A 10,940-nucleotide genomic window follows, 5' to 3' on the forward strand; every position below is an offset into this window, starting at 1 on the left:
AAATTGTTGAAGGCCAAATTGATATGATTGAGAGGAGAATGGCGCATGGGTGCAGATCTTGGTGGGAACAGCGGGACGCGTCCCCACCAACTTTTTCAGTGGTGGGGACATGATATACCGTGTCCCCACCAATTTATCTTGACCAAACGCTGCATTTCAAATTCCCCTGTATTGAACTTTAGCGCAGTTTGATCGAAAAACGGATTTGGAAAGATAGAGAAGTTATCTTTCAGAAAATGTTACAATGATGTTAGGTCGTTGAGAGTTTGCTACTGGACAAGATTTTGCAAGGCGGGAAATTCTTTTAGCCTTGCTTGAAGTAAATCAGTCAAAAACAAGTCCTTTTCAACTACACAGGTTTCAAGTACAGCAATATATGAGTCATAATTATATCAAACTGATAACAGACACATTTTTGATGATGTAAGTGTCAGATATTGTGCCACAGGAATTGATATACTCATGAATTTGGTGTACGCCATATAACCCGCCGCACACCACACACAACATCACACACACCCGCCACACCACATACAACACCAAACACCCTTGAGGATGTGTGCCCGGGCGTGGACAAATTCTTCCCCGACTGAATGTGAAAATATTCTCCTGCTGAAAATTTTTCCCCGACAGACGATGGAGGCATCCGCCCCCCCCCCCACCCCTCCCAACTTTACACACGCCCCTGGTATATGATACATCATCGATCGCCCGACGGCCGTCACGGTCCCTAAGCTTTGGATATACACACGCAGCTCTGCACCCCTCCACGTACATGGCCATATAAATAATTACATATTCCCAGCTCAGTACAAAGAAAGCATTTGGAAATTAAATTTCCTATACCTATATAGTATATTGTTCACTTGATTTCTTCACAAATGTCTCTTAATATTTTGCCCTCAGAAGGCAGCCACCTAATTCACCTCATTATGGTGGACACCTGGAAGGTTTCATCAAAACTAACATACCTTCCTAGAATTGTTCAGCAAATGATCGTTAAAGAGTGACTTTTGGCAGAATTGAACTTTAACATGACAGTCCAAGGAAAGCAGAGTGCACCATCCATGTCACATATCAAGTAATTTGACACTTAAGAGACACCGTAGCTTTAGTGTCCCCACTTTGTGGGAAGAAAACGCAAACACACCTTCCAAAATTGAAAACTATGACCCTAATGTTACAATATAACACGTCTATGGCATGTTTGGCCTAACATGATATATCAACACAAAATTCATTACTCAATCACATATTACCACAACTGAAATACGACGATAAGAGTAACAAACGTCTTTACTGTGTGATTATCTTACCATATGCAGTGTTATGCGGTCAAGATATTGTCACAATATGGAGGAAACCAACTTTAAAAATCGGTGGTCAAATGTACGGATACTTGTATGGGCTATTCATGAGAAGAAGAAAACATTTCGATTTTCAATAACCGGTTAACTGTCTAAATAATTAACCCATTAGACGATTTATAATGAAATAATTAATTGGTCAACCGTCAAATATTGAACCTTTTTTTTCTTCGGGTAAGTGACGTAGCAAGGAAAGGTGCAACAGTATAAACGGGCCCTAAGAGGGGAGGGGGAGGGGGATTTTAATGTTTTTTTTAAATGTAACACAGCAGGATAAGTGTGGACTAAACATGCAGGGACCCGACACAGGTTTAAAATCGTGTGGAATGTGCGGGGGAAGAAGAGGGTTTACCTATTTGAGCAGAGAGAAATTAAAGGCAACATCATTTAAGGATAAAAAAGTATGGCATAAATTTAGTTTATTCAAAAATTGGAAGTTGCGGATAGAAAACCCATCACCAAGAGGGCGAGTCCTTAGAGATTACTTCACGTGTGTGGGTGTGTGGTGGTAGAGGGGGGGGGGTTATGTCCAAATCCTATGGACCATTTGACATGGTACAATTGAGAAGCAGTGTTGTTTTCATAGATGTTAGAAGCGAGAAAGTGTTTTATCTAACAAACAAGATTACAAAAAAGAGCAAACTTTACAACCCCAACACAAACATTACTCTTTGGAGTCGATTCCATAACTCATGTATGATTCTGCCCATCAATGAATATGGTAGGCGAGGGGAGTGGGGTGGGGTGGGGAGGGGGAGGGTTGGCTGGACAAAACGCTGCGCAAATGTAGACACCAAAATATCAGAGTCGACCATTTCTTCATAACTTCTTTCATTTCTTTTCTTCTTTTCTTTATCCAATAGTTTGACACTTTCTCGTTTGCTTACTTACTGAACATTTCTCATTTAAGCATATTTTGTCTTTTTCGTCTTTCGAGAAACAAAACTTTAATTTATTCCCTGATCTTTCCTAAATTTTCCCTGAATAGCTGCAAAGGTGTAATTCACTGTTTCATCCCAAAAGTATTGGTTAATTGTCAAACAGTTAGAAGAATCCCAGTCACAAATTATTACAAATTAATATGCAAATGTGTTTCCCCATATTAATGATCACACAGAGATGCCCCGCACAAAAACATCTTCTCTACCTCCCTCTCTCTCCTCTGTGCTTTTCGGAAGTAACACGGAAAAACACCATGACCTTTTTTTCTAAACGATTTAGAAGACTTTTCTACAACAACATGGCCTTAATAGCAACTCTACAATTCTGCATGCTTAGATGCCTATCTTATAGGTCAGCTATGTTTAAGTAAAGGTCCCTTAAGCCTTGCATAGTTTAAATAATTCTGAAATCTGAATATGCATGACATGCTTATTTGTGCTATAAAGATATATGGAGTGTTAGTGTTAGGTCAGTGGTTAACGCCGTTGCCTTCCAATCATACGGTCCACGGTTCGAGTTACTCCCAGATTAATGTATGTCGTCCAGATACAGAGTTGTTGACAATTGACAATTCATAATCATGGACTTTAAATATGAATGTAAGAGACTGACTTCGGTCAGCTTGCGGCTTTGATAAGCCAATGAGGCTTCTTTGCTAGATCCTGCTTGCAGGAGGATCTAAAATACATACAGAAATATTTGCCATAATCACCATAAATGATATCAAAAGCACTATTCTAAGAAAGAAACTGCTAGAGTTTTGTGTGTTAGGGAATTTAAGACTTACCGCACAAATATCTCACCAAATAGTTCTATTAAATTCAACTGCTACAACATCTTGACTATGCGGGCGGTTATTAGTACATCCTGGCATAACAATAGCATAAAGGTATCACAAGTATTTATAACCGGTACTTTATGAGTTGAAACCGTCAGGATTATTGCAAAAAAATGAGGGACTGAAGGCAGAAATGCTTCTTAGCTTCCAAACGGAATCAACAGAGGGGGTGGGGGGGAGGGGAACCGATTTGATATGATGTTTTTGACACAACTATCTTCCCTTTTCCACATATCGGCTAATGAGAAGAGCCAAATTTTGCATACCACTTTCTCGTAGGAAAAGAGTATTTTGACTATTACATTGAAATTTCTCTGTTCATAAACCTGCATATCAAAATATTATTTCTGTCAATTGGATCAGAATCTGCTATAACCAACGGACAAAACAGTGCATCCCCCCTCCCCTTCCCCCTTTCAGAATCACTAGAGAAAGCATTCAGCCCAGAGATGATAGCTTCGATCTATAGATAAGCTGAGCCAAGTCTTCATAATGTAATGATCAAAAACTACTAGGTAGGTAATACTATGCTATCCCAAGAAGCTATGCCACTCCCTCTTGGGGAGTAATTGTTAAGCTTCCAATGCATATATAGTCTCCTGATAAGGTTTACAGTCAACATCATAATCTTACTTGTACGTTTCAAGTTATAATACACAAAATTTTTGCCAAAAAATTACAGAGAAATAGTCCCTTTGTAAGAAAACCAGAATCAAACTTTATACTGAACTAGAGTTGATCTTCTACAATGGTTACAGTATTCAAGCCGGGAACAAGTTGCTATAAACATAAGGAAGTACATGTGTATCCACACCGGGAACCATTGTGCTGTGGAGCTAGAAGAAGGAATGTTATTAATGGTTCAACTAATATTTAAATGTATGACATCATCCTAAAAATAGAAGAAGAATCACAGTGTCACATGTGTTCTGTAAATATTTACCATTGAAGTATTTTAACTTGGTGGAAGGCTTCTTTAACACAGAAATGATGATGACATCTAGCATCATGATCATCGGCAAATTGTTTATGTTTATCCAATAGCCTATGTTGGAACATTTTCAATAGCCTAGCCTGGTTAGCTCTGAGTCAAAATGATTAATTTTTCTTTCATCAATTATTGTTAACACCGGAAACGGTCTGCACAGATAGATTCCAACAACATGTGCACTCGAAACTCTTTTAATTGCCTTCTAGAAGTTAGCATTGATTTCACCTGATAAGCGTTGCCTCTTTCATTTTTGATTGTTTCTGAGGAACTGTCATCATGGTTTAAATGTAAAACCATGGAGGTAAAAACAGACTGAGTAGCCAGGACAACGTGATTCAAAGGGTTAACGCAGCAAGGGCGTGATGTCGGGCCACCGATGAACGGGACGGATTGTTCACCTAGGCTTACATTGTAAACAACGTCAACATTTGAGGACACTACCAATATTTCCATGGACAATGTCAAAAAACCGCGGGTGGTGCGGGAATGGGGGGGGGGTGCATAGTGGAGACCCGCAGAAACGGCAGTTTTTCTTCCACAAGTTGTGGTTATCCCCAGTATTTCCAATGCATCAATTGATTGTTAGAAGAATTAATATTTAAAGGAGTAAATCACTGATCAACTTATTTTTCACAACAACTTGTTTGATAGGTTATCAACGACATACCAACCGAGGTTAATCAAATACTACAAGATCGCCTAAATCAGCGAAGAACACTCGGGAACCTCTTGAAATAACATCTTTGTTCAGGAATATTAAATAAAACACGATTTACAGAAGAGATAAGATAGCATCCACTTCAATGCAGGAAATAAAAATAGTGCACAGCCTGTTTGAGTGATCGTTGCAACACACACCGTAACGCCCAAACAGCAATGTATACCAAACGCCGGGATGGTATAGAACTGGCGAAACTTAGCATATTCAGTTTATAACTTTTCAAAGAGATCTTGGAATTTTCGCAGCGGAAATTAAAAATCAAGATGTATCATTTAGTTATTCCTATATTCATGTTACTTGAGATAGCTTTATTTCACATGGACGTTGGGCAAGCCTTATGTGGATATAACTGCACAAGTTATTGCAATGAGGCTAACGATACACTGGACTGCAGTGGCCTGGGACTTTCAAATTTCAGCGTTTGTGGAAATCTAGAATACTTCCAACAGGTGAACTTTGTGAACAACAATATAACTGATTTAGCAACACCTTTACATGGAGGCATCTATGACTTTAGTCACAATCAAATCGCTACAGTGGACCTATGTTGGGAGCCTCGTGCATGTATCTCTGATACATACCTCTTAATAAATCTCTCACATAACGCCATTCAACGTTTACCAGAGGGTGCCATCGCCTTAAACTTGACTTGCGACGCAATGGTGAAACATGTTCGCATAGTGCTGGATCTGTCATCTAACGACCTGTCATATGTGGAGCATGAAGCCATGTCCATGAATGTTTCCGACGAATGCATGACTCAGAGAGTTACCATGGACTTGTCTTTTAACAAGCTAGTAAACATTCATCTAACTGCTGTCCGTATTGTGGCTTCTTCCATCCGCGAAATCTATCTTTTATTGAACAACAACGACCTGACTAATTTCACAGCGGTCTCTTGGTTTGTTGATAATGACAGAAACGGTGATGTGGGAAATTACGTCATCAACCTACACGGCAACAACATTTCTGGATTTCAAGAAGAGGACATTGAAAATGTTCATCATGATAATGTTACTCTCATCCTAGATGAAAACCCTTGGAATTGTGATTGCAGTCAGAGATATGTTAGCTTAACCACATCTCGTCTTAGAAGATTCCTGAACAATAATAACTCAGTAGAACCGATTTGTGAGATTCCAGCCTTTGTGAATGGACGTCCTCTGTCATCTCTTTCCAAAAACGAATTTATTTGTGGACCAAAGCTTGACCAGAATGCTAATCTGACTCTAGAAGTCCTTGAAGGAAGCACTTTAATTTTACTCTGTCCTGTAACTGGTGCAGACCCTCCAATCGTGGATGTCGATTGGCAGATTCCGGTAGGAAACCCCGCCCAGGGGGAGGTGACGTCCTCAATCCATGTCCGGACCTGTCTCAATTGTTCCCTTGTCATCAACAACATTCATGAAGATTTAGAAGGGGATTACCTGTGTACAGTTTCAAACGGGCAAAACTTAACCATCGTGCAGACGGTAATGGTTGATGACGAAATAAGATCGCCTAACACTGAAGGAACCTTCAAACGCCCTCTATTAATTGCTATTATTTTGCTCTCTGTTATTCTGGTCATTGTCGTTGTTTGTCTTGCAGTTGTTTGTTACAAACTATACAAAACAAAAGAGAATGAAGCCCCGCTGCCAAGGAGGAGTATTGATGGCAATATGACCAATAACACCTTTGCAAATAGAGAAGAGTGCTACTTAGCGCCACGAGAATTCAACAGAAGTGCAGACAACGAAGATAATTTGTACGACGACTGTCACAGTGACAACAATAACAGATTTTAATAGTGAATGATATGATTGTCCCATTATTTTGTAAAAGCTAAACCAAAAATCAAATCCAGTGACATATTGATTAGGCCAAAGACGGAATATGAAAAAATACCATTGTTGGTATATACAAATATAGGCTATACATGATTATCCAGTTCAGTGATCAAATGTGGGAAACCGTGCAGGACGAATCATGAACAGCCAAAAAACAATGTAAATGCTGTTAACGTAATATTGAATAAGATCGTTTTGATTCTCCTGAGGAATTTTCAATGCAAATTAGTGACGTTAGAATTGTTAATGTTTGGTATAACCCAATTAAAAAAACATTTACACAAAAATAAATCTCGATATTTTCGTGGAAATATTTAAACTTCTATTTAGACTTCTGCATTAAAGGACTAAACTTCACAAATATATGATGATATAAATTTTGTAAAAAAAAAATCGTTTTACTTTACATTAACCGGATACGAAAACGTATACACAGATTTTTTTTAACCGGGATTATCCGACGACGTGATACAGTTATATTTCCTAATTAAATTACAGTAAACTGTGTTCGAAATCTCTGGGATGAATAGCAATAATAAATAAACAAAATGAGTAGCGCAAAGTTTAAAAAAAAAATCTGTTTACCTATACTTGGACTTTCATCATAACTTTCATGAAATTTGTAACCATTTCGTGCAAGTGGTACTACATCACACACTGCACCACCAGACAGAGAAAACATAACACCGCTGTTTTCATACAGGTTTGCCAACAATCACATACTCATGCAGGTATGGATGTTAAATGGTCACAACTTGAAAATGGAATTCTGTAACAGTTTCATACAAATTAAACAGTAATACAAAATGTAAATGTCACCTACTATATTTTTCTACCATGTTTGTTTTTAATTGTGGTTTATTTGACAGTCACAATTCTTTTATCTCTCTTTACTTAAAGGACTCTCTCTCCCTTGCACTCCTCTCTCATGCCGTCATGCGCATGTCAACTACCTCGTGCTGCGTGACTATAGTTTACCCACTAACCTTTCTACTTCTCTCCCCTCAGGACAGTAATGTCACTTCCCACTCCCCCCCCCCCCGCCCATTCAGATCTTCTTTATGAAAATATTTATACATTTCATTTTAGCTTATCCCATAGGCCTATATACTTCTTCGGACCCTTGATTAACCCCATGCCTCGGAGCTGTGGCCCACTTACCCCTTCTGGCTCCCTTCAGGTCGGTTTACCCACGTGTCCACAAACTTACTATTTGCCTTACAAAGATTTTGAAAGCAGGTTACAAAAAAAATGGAATGAAATTTTCGGAAAACGAGCTTCTTAGATTGTGGGCTGACTGATGGAGAATGAGAAAAGAGAAATTAATACAAAATTAACGTTAAACAATTAAATATGTATCCAATTTGCTACCATATGCAACCAAACTAGGATGAATAGTTTGCTACGTTTATGCATTAGAGGAAGCGGAGTCAGTTATGTGTGTTTGGGGGTGGGGATGGGGGATGTGGGCATATGTTGCACATGTCGCCCCCTTTGTCGAATACATTGAACATACTCCTTTGCTGATTAGCTGTCATGAAAATCATATCAATACACGGGTTAATTACTCTTAAATATCCGGACTCTTAAAAAATGGGGCACAAAACTTAGACATTGTTCCCTCTTACCAGTAAGGCTGACTATGCGTATAGGTAAGCTTGATTCAGTCATATATTAGTGTAAGCAAGTAATGTCGATTGGAAGGTTTCATCAAAACTAACACACCTTCCTAGAATTGTTCAGTAAATGATCGTTAAAGAGGGACTTTTGGCAGAATTGAACTCTAATATGACAGTCCAAGGAAAGCAGAGTGCACCATCTATGTCACATATCAAGTAATTTGACACTTAAGAGACACCGTAGCTTTAGTGTCCCCACTTTGTGGGAAGAAAACGCAAACACACCTTCCAAAATTGAAAACTATGACCCTAATGTTACAATATAACACGTCTATGGCAGGTTTGGCCTAACATGATATATCAAGACAAAATTCATTACTCAATCACATTTTACCACAACTGAAATACGACGATAAGAGTAGCAAACTTCTTTACTGTGTGTTTATCTTACCATATGCAGTGTTATGCGGTCAAGATATTGTCACAATATGGAGGAAACCAACTTTAAAAATCGGTGGTCGAATGTACGGATACTTGTATGAGCTATTCATGAGAAGAAGAAAACATTTCGATTTTCAATAACCGGTTAACTGTCTAAATAATTAACCCATAAGACGATTTATAATGAAATAATTAATTGGTTAACCGTCAAATATTGAACCCTTTTTTCTTCGGGTAAGTGACGTAGCAAGCAAAGGTGCAACAGTATAAACGGGCCCTAAGAGGGGATGGGGATTTTAATGTTTTTTAAATGTAACACAGCAGGATAAGTGTGGACTAAACATGCAGGGACCCGACACAGGTTTAAAATCGTGTGGAATGTGAGGGGGAAGAGGAGGGTTTACCTATTTGAGCAGAGAGAATTAACAGACAACATCATTTAAGGATAAAAAAAGTACGGCATAAATTTAGTTTATTCAAAACTTGGAAGTTACGGAAAGAAAAACCCATCATGGCAAACTGGAGGCAGAGTCGTTAGTGATTACTTCACGTGTGTGGGTGTGTGGTGGTAGAGGGGGGGGGGAGTTATGTCCAATCCTATGGACCATTTGACATGGTACGATTGAGAAGCAGTGTTGTTTTCATAGATGTTAGAAACGAGAAAGTGTTTTATCTAACAAACAAGATTACAAAAAAGAGCAAACTTTACAACCTCAACACAAACATTACTATTTGGAGTCGATTCCATAACTCATGTATGATTCTGCCCATCAATGAATATGGTAGGCGAGTGGAGTGGCAAGGGCGTAGGAACCGGGGGGCTGGGGGGCGCAGTGAAAAATATGGGGGGGTGCGGAAGTATCGTTCCGCCCCCCCCCCCGCTCCGCAAGTCAGAAAACCCCTTTTTCATTTCCAAATGAGAAAAAAATCTCATTTGAAGCCCAAATTGCATCTAAGGCCAGGTGAAAATGCAAAATTCTTTACAAAATGGAGTGGGTGTTGAAGTGTGCTATATTGCACCAAATTGCATCTGAGGCCACCTGGAAATGCAAAAAAAATCCAAAGGGGAGGGGGACACCCCCTCCCCTTAGACCCCTCCCCCAGGCCGGCCATCAGTCTTCAGCCCCCCCCCCCCACTCAAAAGTACCTTCCTACGCCACTGCTAATAGGGAATCACGTTTCAGGTTGTCCATGTATAATATATATTGCTAATAGTTACTGCAAGAGGTAACGTTGCGTGAAACCCACCATAGAAAATTATCATAATTGACTTCCTTCTACGAAGGCGACAAATCAGCATTGAATATAGGGCCTTTATGTTAAAAGCTTACCGTGACGCAAATCACCATTGTTTATTACTTTATATACGTTTATATTTGGCTAGTAGTTGTTCATGTTTTCGATGTTTTTGTGTATTGTATACGGGAGTGCACATCTTCAAGCCCCTGCCGGGGTTTCTGCATGTGCACTTCCTTTCCCTCATGTAGGCTATAATTTCTGTAATAACAATTTATGTTATGTTGAATCTGTTGTGTTTATTCGTGAAGTGATAAACCAAATAAACGAAACGAAACGTTTTACTCTAATTATGAAATAATATTCCAAAATCTTCATGTTTACGGGTAGCACGCATTTGTACCCACTTACAAGAACTACGGAGGGTTCTTGGTGAACTCAGTTTTAATCATGATATATAGTACAATAGTACCCATGTCCAACAGAACAATTAGGAGGGGTCGACCTCGGTACGTGTGGCCTTACGTATAGGGTCCTATACATAGGCCCACTCTACATGCAAATGCTTAGCAGCAGAGGGGGACACCCCCTCCCCTTAGACCCCTCCCCTTAGACCCCTCCCCAGGCCGGCCATCAGTCTTCCGCCCCCCCCCACTCAAAAGTACCTTCCTACGCCACTGGGGAGTGGGGTGGGGAGGGGGAGCGTTGGCTGGACAAAACGCAGCGCAAATGTAGACACCAAAATATCAGAGTCGACAATTTCTTCATAACTTCTTATATTTGTTTTCTTCTTTTCTTTATCCAATAGTTTGACACTTTCTCGTTTGTTTTCTGAACATTTCTCATTTAAGCATATTTTGTCTTTTTCGTCTTTCGAGAAACAAAACTTTAATTTATTCCCTGATCTTTCCTAAATTTTCCCTGAATAGCTGCAAAGGTGTAATTCACTGTTTCAT

The sequence above is a fragment of the Apostichopus japonicus genome, chromosome 14 (genome assembly GCF_037975245.1).
Source record: "Apostichopus japonicus isolate 1M-3 chromosome 14, ASM3797524v1, whole genome shotgun sequence".
Classification (NCBI taxonomy): domain Eukaryota; kingdom Metazoa; phylum Echinodermata; class Holothuroidea; order Aspidochirotida; family Stichopodidae; genus Apostichopus; species Apostichopus japonicus.